Below are 16,730 nucleotides of genomic sequence, written 5' to 3' on the forward strand. Positions count from 1 at the left end.
AAGCGTACAAGAAAGAACTGGTGCAACACAGGCTAGTGTTGAATTATTTAACAGCTGTTACTGGAGGGTATTGCATAACATTGGCCACTCAATTTGGAGTAAAATGTTGCACCTATGTTACCAATGATACCAGCGACCCTAAAGAGGTGATAGACCGGAAGATGGATGAAATTCTGCAGCTAAAGTTGGAATTTCGCAAGAACCATAACGCTTCAGTGGCTGAAGTAGGGGAAAAGATAGAAGGATGGGTGTCATGGCTGAACCCAGTGAAATGGTTCTCGGGTCTAGGGGAATGGGTCCAGGAAGTGATCGCCAGCATAGGCAAATTCTTGATCCTTATACTGATTGTCATCATAGTAATTGGCATATACGTCCGGTGTGTTCCTATTGTGTTGAAGTGTGGAAAATGTAAAAACAGAGTGAAACGAAGGAATGAAACTGTGATGGTGGTTAGAAATGATAATATGTATACCGAGGTAGATACAGAACTGCATTACAACCCTGAGCTAGGAAGTACCATCATTTAAATGTGTAATATTTAGACATGCATAGAGGATATTATTGAAATGTTATTTATAGAACACCCAGAAAATGTAAAGTCTCAAATTCCCCTTCAAGACTGCTGTTATAAGACTGGTGCATTCCCACACCTGTCACATGATCTCCCAAGATCCGCGGTGTGCGTATAATAGTAGTTTTATGTCCCCACCCAGAGACACATTATTGATGGATTAAGAACCACCTTGTGCCATCCCATAATAACACTAAATAATATATAAATGTAAGCCTAAATTAAATCCTAATAGCAGATTGTGATAGCATGTTGTTTGCTATCAAAGGGTGGACTGTCGAAGCTGAATAATTGGCTGAGACAAGTTCAGTTTAAAATTTTATCGCGACGACGCCATTTTGCGACTGGCCTCAAGACACCATCTTGTGAATGGCAGCAAGACTCCATTTTAGAAAAGAAGGCTTACACAAGTGCCATTTTGTCAAAAATACATAGTACACAATCCAGAGTGCAAAATTGCTAAAAGTAGCAATTTTGCTACTCACAACGCAAAGTTGCTAAAAAGTAGCACGAACAGCTTTTTCACAATCTTCCCCAAACACCTACCGACGGTGTTTAGCAGACATAAAATAACTTTGCAACACATTAAAATCACCACAAACATATTTGAGCAGTAGCAAAGTAGTGGTGTTTTCCCCTGCATTCAAATTAACACATACGCGATGTAGCAAAAAGTAGCAAATTAGTGGTGTTTTCCCTGCACTTCATGTTAAACATAGGACAACGCAAAATAGCTATTTTGACGCACAGCCAGCTTTTTAGTGATCTTTCCCAAACCCATACTGGCATGCTCACACACATACACAGAAGCCTTTCCAACTTAGTGCTGGTCGCTAAGTGCCCCACAGACCCTCAAACGCGCAACACAATTTAATGTCATTTCTCCCCGCATACACATTTAAAAGCAATGGTCCCGCAGCACGAAAGGAATGATTATTATTTGGTTTAATCGCAATGTCAGCATATGAAGAAATGAATGTTTTCTGTAACTATGGTTTAGTAAATGGCAAATGGACCGTGATTGGTGCCGTACTGATCTACTCTTTTCCCACAGCGTTCCGGTGGCATCGGTGAGGAGATCAGAACATGCGGCTATGAAATATGAATGATAGAGAGAATAACTTCTTGAAATGTTGTATGCCATAGTTTAGACTAGATTTATTATGCAGCGGGAAAGTGGACACAATCAGGCTGTTAGAGGCTGGTTTGAGTCTTTGCACTGACCTATGAATTGTACCGTAACGGAAGAAGCAAGAAGAGGAACCAATGAGAACCTGCCAATGTATTCTATTGTATTGCTTATCCCAGTACGGGTATATATGCGAGTGCTCTGAAACGAGATGCCAGTCTGCGGTGGTCCTGTTATGCTGTTTCGACGAAGGTTTCATTACTGATGCCGGTATCTGGTCCCAGAGCACACGCGTATGTATTGACTGTACCTTATGACCTAAATGTTTGTACAATTTAGTTTACGCTCATTGTTAGATCATAGCGTGGTAACATCTGTACTTTTACCTGAATAATAATCTTTAGCGCGTTGGACCGCTATTCCACTGTCTTAGAGTCTTATTAATGGTATATTTAAAACACAGCGCTAATTAGCGACACCTTATGGTTTTAGGAGGTATAGGCAGGTTTTGTCTTAGAGGTTCTAGGCAGGTGAATCTTAGAGGTTTATAGGCAGGAATGTACTAAAGGTTCAGTTGCACGATTCAACAGGGGGGAGGCCCTAGTAGAACCCATGGTGGGGGAGGCTCCTTTAATAAGGGTGCAGGAAGTATTAGAACCAACTGCTTCAATAGCGGAGGTTACTAATACCGTTCGCTGCAGTAATAGGCTTAAAGGTATAGAGGTGGGAGGCATCCACCCTGTAAGGACAATTATTGTCCCTAATGGGAACGCAGATGCGAATGGTGTCATACCCACAAGGGAAGTAGCGATGCACTGTCCTTGGACACGGGTGGAACTACATTCCATTATGTCTGAATTTCCTGACCCCAAGAAACATCTGGCAAAATGTCAGCGTTTCATAAAGGATCTAGGCAATGCCCATGAGCCAACCAACAAGGATTGGCGAGTGGTGTTAAGAGCATGTCTCCCAGAAGGTACAGATGTGAAAAAGTTTATCACAGCATGTACTCTGGATGCAGACATCCCCTTAACTGATCAAGGTAATCAGGATTGCATTGCCCGTATAGTTGCCCAATTAGCCATATTTTTCCCGTTAGTTGTTAATTGGAGTAAAATCTTCTCCATTAAACAAAAGGAAAGTGAACCTGCAGAAGATTACTTTAATCGTGGGCTGCAGACGATCACTCAGTACACTGGGATCGAAAACATTAAGGATAGCACGCACTACAGGGGAATGGTCATCACTGTTCTAATGGACGGTCTAAAAGACAGTTTGAAAGACAGAGTTCAGACCTCACACCCTGGTTGGAGAGGGATAACAGTTGACGCCCTCAGGGAAACTGCAATAGACCATGACAAGAATATCACCAGGAAACGTGAAGCTCAGAGCGAGAAATTGATGGCTGTTAGCATTCGAGCTCTAGAAGATATGCACTTACAGCCAACAGACACATATCCACCTGCGCAGTTACAAGTCTTAAACACCTACCAACCCATACAATTCCCTCACACATACCACACCAGACCACAACACACTCTTCACACACACCCAAAACCATCATACCCACACTCAAAATTCCCTCCTCCCGGACTTCAACCTAATTACCAACAAAATTTCCCCAACAGATCAGCAAAGAAATGTTTTAACTGTAACCAAGTAGGACTGTAGAGTCATAATTGAGGAACCCCACATGCAGCAACGTATTGATGCATCTCGTAACCATAAGAACTACCAGATAAATCCTGCCCACATAGTTGCTGCAAATGCCTTGCTGGGGGAAGATAGCCAACTATAGGGGTTATGTCATACCTGTAGTCTGCAGGCAGTCAGGATAACGGGAGGTACTAGGGAAGAGCCGGTAATAAAGGTTAATGTAGCTGGTACTGAACGTTCCTTCCTAGTAGACACAGGGGCGACCAGGTCTGTTTTAAAATCTCTTGAAAATCTACAGATAACAAACCAGACAGTACCAGCAATGGGTGTAATAGGTAGCGTACAGCATTACCCTTTAACCAAACCCACGGAGGTTACCATTGGACCTTTAGATGCCAGGCATTCTTTCCCCCTGGCAGCAACAGCCCCTACTAATCTCCTGGGAAGAGATTTATTGTGCAAAATGGGATGTATTATCTATTGTACCCCTGACGGGATATTTATGGATGTCCCAGGAAGGTTTGCACATGAGGTAAGGGATGTGCTAGACACTCCCCAAAGGTTAATACTGCACACCAAAACATCAGACAAGGGTTCAGCTCAGGTAAATGAAATGTTAGAACAAATACCTAGTTTCCTTTGGACTAAGGATGAACAGGACACTGGGTTAATGGCAAATGTAGCTCCCGTCATGGTAAAAATGGTAGACACGCTCCTAAAATTCCCCAATACCCATTAAAGCCAAAAGTGGAGTTAGGGGTTCACCCCATAATTGAGCGTTTACTACAGCAGGGAATTTTAGTCCGTACAGCCAGTGTAGCCAACAGTCCCATCTTCCCTGTGAAAAAGAGTGGTGGGAGGGGGTACAGGCTGGTACAGGACCTTAGAGGGGTTAATAAGGTGGTAGAAAGCCAATTTCCCATAGTGCCTAACCCAGCTGTCATCCTTATGCAAATCCCATCAACCGCAACCCATTTCACGGTAATAGATGTATGCTCCGCTTTCTTCTCCGTCCCCCTTCATCCTGATTGGCAATACCTATTTGCCTTCACATACAAAGGCGTAGAGTACACATGGACACGACTACCCCAGGGCTTCATTGACAGCCCCAGTATCTTCTCCCAGGCCTTACATGATTGTTTACAGTCTTTTCAACCTGCCAATGGATCGGTACTAATCCAATATGTAGACGATTTGTTGTTATGCTCTGATTCGTTTATGGCATGTTTAAATGATACTAAACTTTTGTTGCTTCACCTCTCGCACACAGGGCATAAGGTTGCTAAGGACAAGTTACAGCCGTGCCAGACCAGGGTTAAATACTTGGGACACTGTCTTACCCAAGGCCTCTGACATCTGACAGCAGACAGAATCCACGCCATACAGACCATGACACTACCGCAGAACCAGCACCAGATCCGTACCTTCTTGGGCATGTGTGGGTATTGCAGGTCATGGATACCCGGTTTTTCCATTCTGGCTTTACCACTGCAGGAGTTAGTCTCTTCCACAAAACCAGACCGTGTCTTGCACTCTGAAGAGTCAGAGCAAGCCTTTCTTAATCTTAAGGACAGTCTGATAAGAACACCTGCATTGGGGATTCCAGACTATGGGAAGCCCTTTGATTTATTTTGTATGGAGGCTGCTGGTTGTGCAGCAGGAGTTCTCACACAAAAACATGGTGATGCCAATAGACCAGTAGCATACTACAGTGCCCAGCTGGACGCTGTGGCAAGAGCACTCCCAATGTGTTTAAGGAGCGTAGCTGCAACCGCACTCTTAGTGGAAAAGAGTGAGGATGTAGTGTTAGGCCATGACATGACTGTACATACACCACATGCTGTTTCTGCCCTGTTAAATTCGGCCCAGACCAGACACGTTTCCTCCGCTAGGTTCACTAAATGGGAACTAGCGTTAATTGCACCGACCAACATTACTATAAAGAGGTGTAATACTTTAAACCCTGCTACATATTTACCAAGTGTGCCTCATGATGCACAAAGGGTGGAAGGTAAAGGTGAATCGTTACCAGTGGTAGAAGGTGAGTTTGGTACAGGAATTAATAGGCATGACTGTATGGAGTATTTAAATCAAAATTTTACAGCTAGGCCTGACATTCATGACACACCGTTAGAAAATGCAGACTTAACATTTACACGGATGGGAGTTGCCATAGACAGACTGATACAGGTGAGTTATGTACAGGTTATGCTGTGGTTGATGACAAGGATGTTATAGCGGCTGAACCGCTCAGTCCACCCCATTCAGCGCAGGAGGCGGAACTCGTGGCACTAAGGAGAGTGCGTGAGTTGGCCGAAGGAAAAACAGCCAATATTTACACAGACTCCAGGTACGCTTTTGGGGCCCTATGGCGTCTAAGAAATTTTCTAACAGCAGCAGGCACACCAATCGCACATGCACATCACATAAAACGACTGTTGACGGCAATACAGCTACACAAGACAGTAGCTGTCATTAAGTGTAAAGCCCACACCTGCGGAGATGATCTAGTATCATTGGGTAACAACAGGGCTGATGAAGCCGCCAAATGGGCAGCAGGTTTAAAACTTAATCAAATGGATAAAGTGTTGGTATTTGAAACGGTTGACATGCAGAAACTGGTTGAAATGCAAGGTGTGTGTACCCATCAGGAAAAGGCAAGCTGGAGATCCAAGGGATGTGAGCAATAGTCCTCTGGGCTCTGGAGAAATGGACAAGGGAAGCCAGTAGCTCCTAAGGCATACTACGCAAGCTTAGCAGAAGCAGCACATGGTCTGACCCATCTGGGTAAGCAGGGTATGTGTAAGTTAGTGAAGGCATACTGGTATGCACCTGGCTTTTCTTCCCAAACAGAGAAGAGGGCAATGTCCTGTTTGACCTGCTTAAGGAAGAATATAGGAAAAACTGTACCCACCGAACAATCTCACATCCCTCCAGCAGACGGCCCTTTCCAGGTCATACAAATTGACTTCATCCAGTTACCACCCTGCAGAAACTTGAAGTATGTTTTGGTTTGCATAGACGTATTCTCCAATTGGGTAGAGGCATACCCAGCTGCTACCAACACTGCTGCATTCACGGCAAAGAAAATAGTTCAGGAGTTTGTATGTAGGTATGGTATCCCTAGAGCAATTAAAAGTGATAGGGGTACCCATTTTACCGGAGATGTTTTTCAATGTATGTGCAAGTTGATGGGTATTAATAGTAAGCGTCACACCCCATATCGACCGCAGGCCAGTGCCAAGGTGGAGAGGGTAAATGGTACTATTAAAAACAAGCTGAGTAAAATCATGGCTGAAACTGGTTTGGGATGGCCAGAAGCTCTGCCTCTTGTGCTCCATAGTATCAGGACCACCCCTAGATCCCCTCTTAATCTTTCCCCATTCGAAATACTGTTCGGGAGGCAACCTCATTTAATTATAAGTCCTCAGGAAGATTTGAAAAGTAACAACGAGGTTACTGTGAGGTACCTTATAGGGATGAGTAAGCAGCTCCAACAGCAGCAGCAGAAACTAAAACTGTTATCACCTGATATGCCTGAAATGAACTGTCATGATGTTGAACCTGGAGAGTATGTTATGATCCGAAACTTTTTACGTTCAGGTTGTTTGACTGACCGTTGGGAAGGCTCATACCAAGTGCTACTGACAAGTACAACATCTGTGAAAGTAGCTGAGAGAGACACCTGGGTCCATTCCAGCCATTGTCGGAAGGTCAAAAATCCTGAGGAGAACCAGACCAGGGGAGAGACAAAGAACTTGGACCTGTCGATTGCAAGCCTGTTCCGTGAAAGCTATTAATTGTATCAGTAGCACTTGAACAAGGCTGGTAAGACCTGGTATGGTGATGGGGTTTCAGGTTGTAACTGCTTTTGTGTATCCTCCTGGAGTTCATATCATACTGTTGTGTTTCGGGATGTCCTGGTACTGTGCTGGTGGTCGGAGGATGGAGAGAGAGATCGGTAGTGGTGTCGGTGGAGAGGAGCTGGGAGAGAAAGAGCTGCAAAAACAAGGCCAGTACCTGACCAATATTAGCACTGTAATGGTTAAAAGATCTGCTGTCTTGGAATCTCGGAGGCAGTGTGAAGGTTTATTGTCTGAAGAGTATTGTATATGCACAAATTGTGGGCCTGTAGTCAATGATAAATGCATCCTACGATGTCAGACCCAGAGTAATTTATACTTGGGCGAGCATCCGTTAGAGGACTACCATTCCCTAGTAGGTAAGGTTTTGAACCAAACCGAATGTTGGGTATGCTCCCAGGTTCCTCAAGGACAGCATAATGTAGGGTTAGTCCCATTCCCCTTAAATGTCTCTGAAGTCATTGACTTACAGGGAGGCAAACCGGTGGACAGAAAATTTAACATATCCAATCCCCCTAATTTGAAGCTCCACCAAGTAGATAAATCCGTGTAATGTTTCAACTTCACCAATCCCAACAAACCTGGGAATTGGGAAGTCACAGGAATTAATCAGACAATGACCTTCTCACTGAGAGCCGATAATGTATCTATAGACTCAGCACTTTTATACAACATTGTTACAAATGGGAAATTCTATAGGTACAGGTATACACGGAGTAATGTTAAAGTGATGGTTGGAAGAGTACCACCCGGGTACTGTGCGAAGATCATACAACCTGATACTTGTATTAGCCAAATGGAGGAGATAGGGATGGGATCATTCATAGAAAAGATGTGTACCGGTATCATGAAACATTCCATCCCATTCATCCTCCCAGATGATGTATATTATATTTGTGGTAGAAAAGCGTATAAATGGCTCTCTCCAAGTTCCAGTGGACTATGCTATTTGGGAAAGGTACTCCCTGAAGTCATGACTCTTGCACATAATGAAATGATTGATGTCCATAGGAACATACCTTCTCCATACCTTCATGCACATTATGAACACAGAAATAAGAGAAACATAATTCCTGGTGATGTGCATAAAGCCACTCAAATGATAAGTGAGACGACTGGCTTCCAGATTTTAGTTGCACTTGATCCCACCAGGATTGCTCGGGGATCTCTAAATTTTAGGTATATTCAAGATCTCGCAAAATCAATAGATAATATCACCGAGCTATATGATAACACCTTTAGGTACACTGGTAAGGAGTTGCAAGCATACAAGAAAGAGCTGGTCCAACATTGTTTAGTGCTGAATTATTTAACTGCTGTCACTGGAGGGTATTGCGTAACCCTAGCCACCCAGTTTGGTGTTAAATGTTGTAGTTATATCACCAATAGCACTAGTCACCCCAAGGAGGTGATAGACCGGAAAATGGATGAAATTCTGCAGTTGAAATGGGAATTTCGGAAGAGCCATAATGCTTCAATCGCTGAAGTGGAGGAACAGGTCGAAGAGTGGTTCTCCTGGTTGAACCCTATGAAATGGTTCTCGGGTCTAGGAGAGTAGGTCCAAGGACTGATTGCAAGTATAGGGAAACTCCTGATCCTAGTGTTGGTGGTCATCCTAATAATTGGCATATGTATCAGATGTGTTCCAGCGGCTATGAAGTGTGCAAAAGGTTGTTCCAATGGAAACCAGGAAAATGAAATAATGATGGTAGTTACCCATGATGCTGTGAATACTAATGTAACTAATACCCTACATTATACCCCTGAATTAGAGAGTACGATCTAATGTTTGCTTGCATATTGCCATGTATAATAAAGTATTGTCAATGTTTCTTTAGAACAACCTAGTTTAAATGTAGTCTTCATCTCCCCTTTCTTCCAAGGTTGTCCTCTCCATGGAGTGGTGCTTTCCCACACTAGCTCCCCATTGGTCCTCGACTTAGAGTCCACGTGGTATGCGTACGAGGGGCTACTTTATGTCCTCCAGGGGTGCATAATTCAATGATTCAAATGACCACACGGAGTCATATCATTAAGAACATTGAACAATACTTTATAATACAGTGTCCACATGAAATAAGATCCGAATGATAGTAGAAGTCCCATAAGAACGCTTACCTTGTAATGATGTGATTTGGATTTGTTTAACAGTGCATAAAAGTGTTATTAATGCTATTTCAAAACATCTTAAAATGAAGTCTCTACACAATTCAAAATTATCCTTATGGGTTAGGTGCATTCCCACATCTAAAATATGGTCACGACCTCTTCAGTCTGGCCTATGGTGTGCACATAAGGCTAGTTTTATATCCCTTCGACCAAGAGCGCTTCATTGATGGGTAAATTAACAACTCATGCCATCCCATAACAATAACATTAACTAATGTCTTATAGTATGGCTAATCAGATAACCAATTATTAATTGTTGCTTGCGTATGGTGATAACGTATAATTGCTATCAAAGGGTGGACTGTCGAAACCGTATAAATTGGTTGCGATCGCTTAAATGCGCACGAATCGCAACACGACATCCATTGGACGATTTGATCGTCCACGGCCATTTTTATGCGAACACACGCTCCCGCCGCATTCGCGCACGCACTTGCGCACGCACAATTGCACATGCTCGCTATACATGCACACACATCCCATGCCCCCGCAACTCGCCATATTGTGAATGGCGAGCCATGCTTCTGTACTCACAACGGTTAGGCACCATTTTACATTACATAAACACATAACAGAGTTAGTACAGCAATACTGTTTAAATCGCAGCTTTTAAGTATTATTGTCGGAAACCTTACCCCGATGGACAGCAGCCTTTCCTTACAATAAACTTATATCCCATTTAACCCTAAACTGACTGAGATACGCACAATGCTATTTAGTACATAAACACCTCTTTCCTCTCATACAAATATTCACCCACTTACACAATAAATGTTCCAAACATAGAAGTTTATGTGTTTTAAAGGTATACAGTGAATGTTACAAGTTAAATAGCAGTTATATGATATCTGGGCTTAGGAATAAGATAAATGGGTCATGAATAGTATCTACCGATTTCCCTCTGTCTCAACAGGAATATGAAACCAACAGAATGAATATGGAAGGGATCACTATCGAGTTATGAAGACCTGCCAAGAATTATACTCTATACTGTAAAAATCACTGTACACATCCCCTGTAGATTTGCATGCCAAGGGTAGGACAAAGGGATTTTCTAACACAGTTCAACCTCCAGTGACGTCAACCACCTACTAACCAATGAATAGCAACAACCATTGTGACTCAGTAATAAAAGGCCAATAGGGAGCCCCTCTGAGTATTTAGCTTATGTTCAAAGAAAATTGTACACCTATAAATTCCTATGCAGTCTGGATCCCAACCTTCTTCTTCTTCTTCTTCTTCCTCTCTTTTCTTCCTTAACACCCAGCCAGCTATCTGAAAGACAGCTGTTAGTTTGGATCCAGACCGCATGGCGAAGTATTGGTAATTGTATCTTTGTCTTTATCCTGTATATAGCTGCATTGTATAGATTAAGGCTGATTATACCATTTTTACAATATAATACCTTTGTGTGTGTTGGAACCGCAAACTGTTTCTGTGTGACAAAGTTATTTTATATTGAAATGGGAGGTATGGGCAATCTGGTCTGTGCAATCAAATCTCTCTAATATTGATACTGTTTAAACGGTATCAAAAGCTGTAACAGGTTTTCTGGATTGCACCAGGGATTGCTGTAGCAGGTTTCAGGGATACACTAGAACGCAGAAACAGCATGAACCATACACCACGGGAAGACGAGATGTTCAGGCCCAGAATGCTATCAGGAGAGGATATATATACCATGGGTCTGGCTGCAATTGGTGGATACGAACAGGTGGTCTGGTAGTAGCATTCTGAGTGGTGGAAGGCACAACATGCAGAGGGAGTATTCATCTCTGCAGCTCTGAGAATCAGAACCACACCTGCGATTCCAATCAGGGCTAGCAGTGCTCACAGACAGAGGAGAGGCCAGGTGCAATAATCAGAGCAAATCCTCCAGGCAAATTACACACACTGAGGGTCATTCTGACCTGCTCGCGAGCAAAGTTCGCTCGCTAGCGGGTCGATGTTGTTAGACTGCGCATGCGCACGACGGAGGGAGCTCCGTCGTGCGCATGCGTGAGACCCGGCAAGCGACGAGCAATACGTCGCTCGGGGTCTCGCACCAAAGGGGGCGTGCTGTCGATGGTGACTGACAGCACGCCCCCTTTGGTGGGCGTGCCGGGGGCGTGGCTGCCAGACGGAGGCGTTCCCATGGGAACGCCTACCGTCTGAGTCCGGCCCCACTGACATCAGTAATGATGTCAGTGGGAGTGACTTTGGCTCTGATAGAGCCAAAATCACTCCTGGGCTTGCGGCAGCGAGGCCCTACCGCAGGGTCTCATCACAAGCCCGATGGTCGCGTTGGTCTTTGACCATCGCGACCATCATCATGGACACTCGCTATAGCAGCTATACGAGCGTCCAGGAGGACGCTCCATTTTCATGGAGGAGGGCACTGATTCAGAGCGAGCGCTCTGGTCAGAGCGTCTGGCTCTGAATCAGGCCCACAGATCCATCGGGCAGCTGACAGGGGTAAGTCTCAAGGCAAAAAGGTGACAACTAGACAGGGTCGTGACAAACCCTTAATAGTATGAGCTTTTTGTTGTTAACGTCCCATAGATGGTAACCTTTGCTCTGTTTACAGCATCCTAGCATGATGCACTCACTGGATTTCAAATCAAGTTTGTGTCATCTCTCTTTAGGTACAGGAGCATAAACTCTACTTTCAAATACTCGTAAATGACTGATGTTTGGTCTCTTACCAGTCCACCCCTCCAATGGTGTCTTGTCCTTGACTGCCAGTGTATGTAATACATTTTTGAGGTACTGTAAACAGCTGTTTGTACTGCTTTGGCCCAAAATCTTTTGTCAAGTCTTGCATCATTCAGCATAGCTCGCGTTCTATCAACTTTTGTCCTATTTGCTCTTTCACTCATGCCATTCTGCTCTGGTGCATAGGTGATAGTCTTCTGATGCTGTATGCCATATTTACTCCAGGTTAGTTGGCTAGATCTTTGGGCCTGATTCAGAGGCATACACTATTTGCGCGCGCTCGCTCTGAATCAGGACGTCCCTATTTTTTTTTTGACCGGCCTCCAGGCCGCTCGCACAGCTGTGGGTGACCACCCACAGCGTGCGCATGCGGCCTGGCGATGGTCGGGATTTTCGTGACCATCGGGCTTGCGAGGAGACCCTGTGGTAGGGTCCCGAGTGGACTTCCTGCACTAATAAAGCAGGAAGAACACTACTGACATCACAGCCGTCCAGTCTTGTAGCGAGCCCCGGAGCAAGTGATTTCACACTCGCTCTGGGGCTTGCACATGCCGCACGTGTGCAATGGCCCACAATCGACCTGCTTGCGAGCACTATGCGCTCGCAAGCGGGTCTGAATCAGGCCCTTTGTTCTTATATTCTCCAACACTGTCAGATCTCAGTATCTTTAGTTACAGACAGTTTTGGTTTTCTATGAGGTTCTTGTACTACTTGATCTCACTTTTTACTTTGCTTTTATGTTTTAGAAAGTAAATATGTGTCATCCTTATAGCATCATCGATAAGTGTCATAGCAAACTTCCATGTAGCATATTTTTTTGTACCTGCCAGCTTTTCAAAACTCATGCTAATCCCTGTACTGTACATTTTTCTCATACAGGTTAACTATGGTCTGTCTGTACTGACTTAGGCTCTGATTCAGCAAGGATTGCAAGTGCTAAGACGCACACAGTCGGCTGATTTTCGCGACCTGCACGTGCATATGCATCTCAGTCCACGTGCGCGAACTAGCCACTGCGTTCGGGAATGAGAGCGCAGTGTGTACGCAGACCCATGGAAGAGTGATTGACAGGAAGTACCTTTGTGGTTGGTGACAGGGGGGTTGGTCAGGCGAACGCAGGAGTGCCAGTGCGTTGGGACGGCATTGCAGGGGCATGCATAAATTAGCCACTGCGATACCATACGCAGCCTGAGGCCTCATAGTGTACACTGAAGTAAGCAATTCCTAAGTGAGGTCTGACCTGTCTTAACTGTGCACATGTATCCGATGTTACCGATTGTTTTGCTATGTTGCCCAAGTGTACGGATGTTAGGCTGATAACATATTGCGAATGCAAACATTTGCATATCCCCTCTGATATTAGCAACTGCATTGCTTGCGTATAAGCAGAATTGCGATCCATGCTGAATCAGGCCCTTAGATCCTTTTAATCCATGTCACTTGCAACTTTTTGATCTTCCACACCAAAGGTATCTGGACTTTTGGCAGCTGATATTTTGCATGATGACAACCTGAGTTGAGATTCCACTTGCACTGGTTGCATGTAACTGGAGCGATGTGTAAGCGGTATCCTGTGCGCTGCTTGGAATGAGAGCAGTGACTGTGCCCATAACATATTAGCAGAGTATTGCGCAGCAGGGGAAGGGCACTGGAGTCCACAACTTATTAATTTGTGGCTGCTGGACTGTGGGCATGATTCATAGATGGACGCTAATGCGATTATCACGCACATCGATCAATTGTTTGCCATTGCGCATGCATATAAACCGCACTGTGCGTGCACAGCGATCGCAGATACACATAGGAATCCATTGTAGAGTGAGTGACAGCATTTGGGGGTGGTCTTTGAAACGCAGGTGTGTTTGTCCATTTAAACACTGTTAAATGGCCGTGCATATAGCCACTGCGAGTGCATACCCAGCTCTGCATGTCTGAAGAGCTCCCAAGGCTGTGGCAGGTCAGACCTGCCTCAAGGCTAAGATTGCCACTGATGTGACGGCGATGTTACTGATAAATATACAGGTATGTGTTGTTGCACGCAGGTTAGAAGGCAGCAGTGGGTGTACTTATGCATGGATGATCTTTGATAACATTAGCATATTTTTTTGCTACTGCATTGCAAGCGAAATCACAGCTACGATCACATTAGCGTCTATCTCTGTCTGTAGGCTGTTAGCAGTATGTCACAGCAGAAGATGTGTCTGGGTTCAGGTTCAGCACACTGGGTATTATTATATTTGTCCAGTTGGAAAACAATGCACTTGACCAGATGGTGTTATAATGGTGTTAAGTGTGTTGAGCATTATGTTGGTGCTGGTGGCCACACATAGTACAGCTTAGAAAGGTCTTAGGTTTATTTACCCATGCAGAAAGAACATGTAGTATTGCTGGACATTGTAGTACACCGGGTGGTATGATGACAAACACCCTGATGGTTAGTGGCACTATGCTCCGCTATGTTTGCGGTGGTGTTTTCGTGGGCTCTGTATGGCTCAGTAGTAACAGGAGTCTCGGAGGGCATATTTATTTACATTGAACTGCTGGGGAGGGAACACGTGCCAACAGGGCACATATGCACAGAAATGCATGTCTGAGGTCAGCCTCCTGCTGCGCTTGGGAAGATCCTAGTAACTGCACGCCCAGTTACCTGAATGCAGTGTGGATGGAGGCAGTGTGGGATTGCTCTTTATCCCACTGGCGGCTGGTAGGTTGGATGACGTCATTCACATTGAGGGCCTGATTCAGAGCCGGACGCTCTGAATCAGGGCCCTCCTACATAAAAATGGAGCGGCCTCTTGGACGCTCGCATAGCTGTGGGTGACCACCCACAGCTATAGCGAGCATCCATGATGATGGTCGCGATGGTCAAGACCATCGCGACCATCGGGCTTACGACGGAGACCCTGCGGTAGGGTCTCACTGCCGCAAGCCCTGGAGTGATTTTGGCTCTATCAGAGCCCAAATCATTCCCACTGACATCACTACTGATGTCAGTGGGGCCGCTTCAGACGGTAGGCGTTCCTATGGGAACGCCTCCGTCTGGCAGCCGTGCCCCTGGCACGCCCACCAAAGGGGGCATGCTGTCAATCAACATCGACAGCTAGCCGGGTCTCGCGCATGCGCACAACGGAGCTCCCTCCGTCGTGCGCTTGCACAGTAGGGCACCATCGACCCGCTTGCAAGCATCCTGCCATCTTAGCCCCGCCCCCTGCTGTAAAATTCCACTTATTGCAGCTTTAAACAACGGAACATGGGACTCTCCCAGAAGGAGCTGAAATAAAGTAGGCAAGTATTGAAAAACAATTGGAATCTGTGTTTAGTGATGTAGTGTCCAATTCTAATGGTGCATACACATGGTCAGATGTGTCAGATGAACGATTGAACGATTTTATCAATGATTTGAATGATTGAACAATTTCTGACTGCATTAAAATGAATGGAATCGTCCAAATCTGACTGCAAATACATCAGATGTCAGATAACGTTATCTGACAAGCGGGAACACGCATCGTTCATCATTCATCTGACAAACATGTCAGATATGTCAGATTTTCCTTCAGATATGATCGATTGAACAATTTTTAAAATCGTTATTGTACAGATCTGAAGAAAAATCTGACCGTGTGTATGCACCATAGCTGACGTGGCGGACACACTGAAAACCTCTTTCTTTAGGCTTTATTAATCAATATTATTTAAGACTAAACATTTCGCAAGTGAAATAAAAAAGCCATATACTATATATAGAATGCATGTAAATCGAAACACAAGCTATAGTGTAGTCTAATAAAGAGGACCATTATGGCATGCAATAATTCCTTTGTAGGCAGTCAAACAATCTATTTCTATAATTTGTGATATAAGCTGGTATCATTTATGCAAACATTTCCCTACTATTTGCCAGTCTGTAATAATAAAAAGAATGTTGGTTTATCTTTTTTAAATTAAATGGAAACCTACCCACTTATAATATATATATATATATATATATATATATATACACACACATTTACAGTATATGAATACAGAAAACCCGGCACTCCATGTAATGTACAGCAAACGCTCTGGTGCACTCCAAGGTTGTAAATTACAGCCACATGTAGATAATTCAATAGTGAGTAATAAAACGTCCTTTAATCCTACGTTTCGGGTATTACCCCGCTGTCAGGGACAAGCAGAATGAGCAAACACATAAAACAGCATACTTAAATACCCCCACCAATATCACATTAGCACCAATGCTCTCACAGGTAGGACACCTGCCAATGAGACACCAGGAGCCGCTGCCAGCCAGCACGTTGCCGGCCGGTGACATCATCAGCCCTCGCCCAGTCACATGAGAACAACACCCAGTTGCTAGGCAACCAGCAACACAGTTGAATAAACAATGTAATGGCACTGTTACCCACATATTCATATTAAAAAGTTACATAAAAATTGCACTAATCGCCTCCACTACACCCCATACTCATGGCTGCAACTGGAACCAATATTTGTTGTTATATGGACCGCAAACGGAAGTATCAATACCAAATAGTAAAACAAGTTTTTTCCTCCAATAATTAGCCAATAAACAAAGCAAATAAACAATACAGACAATATGCACAATGTCAGACTAAACCCCACACTGCCATAAAGCGAACCTACA

This window comes from Taudactylus pleione, unplaced genomic scaffold (assembly GCF_031769625.1).
Source record: "Taudactylus pleione unplaced genomic scaffold, aTauple2 ptg000114l, whole genome shotgun sequence".
NCBI classification, from domain to species: domain Eukaryota; kingdom Metazoa; phylum Chordata; class Amphibia; order Anura; family Myobatrachidae; genus Taudactylus; species Taudactylus pleione.